The following is a 603-nucleotide window of genomic DNA, read 5'->3' on the forward strand; positions in this document are numbered from 1 at the left end:
CAGCAGGAATGTAAGGGTAGACAAAGGTATTCTAAAGGACAGATAAAGCCCTCTCACAGAGGAGAGATTTTCACGAGATGGGGATAGACATATTGTTAGAGTTAAATAACAACAATGAGAATTCTATTGAGGATTTATTTGGGAAAATTTAGACCAGTGTTGAAAGGAGTCATAAATATTGGGACTTGAACTTGTGTGTTAGACATAGGTAGCCCTTTGGAGAATTTAACACGTGCACCTTTGTTTATACCAAGCTCACTTCTAGGAACTTTGAGAACCACACACCCTCCTTGCAAGCTCAAGCCACTGAGAAGAGGAGGTCCCCTAAGCAAAGGGAGAGTCAGATAACAAAGGGGGTCAGTAAAGTGACCAAAAGCCCTTTTGTATGTCCCTCAAGGAGTCACTCAATATAAGTGAGAGGCAGGAAGGGAGGGTCTAGAGCAGGCTCCCCAAGGCCAGTCCCATGCCCTGAGCCCTCTCCTTCTGGCCATGCCTTCTGCATTTGAATCTTTCCACTGGTGTGGCCAACTCTGCTTCCCTCGTCTGGCACCTGACTCAGGATCTTGTATTTGCTGGCTTTCTCAAAATCTTCCCAGTCATTTT

This window comes from Pipistrellus kuhlii, unplaced genomic scaffold (genome assembly GCF_014108245.1).
Source record: "Pipistrellus kuhlii isolate mPipKuh1 unplaced genomic scaffold, mPipKuh1.p scaffold_m20_p_7, whole genome shotgun sequence".
NCBI classification, from domain to species: domain Eukaryota; kingdom Metazoa; phylum Chordata; class Mammalia; order Chiroptera; family Vespertilionidae; genus Pipistrellus; species Pipistrellus kuhlii.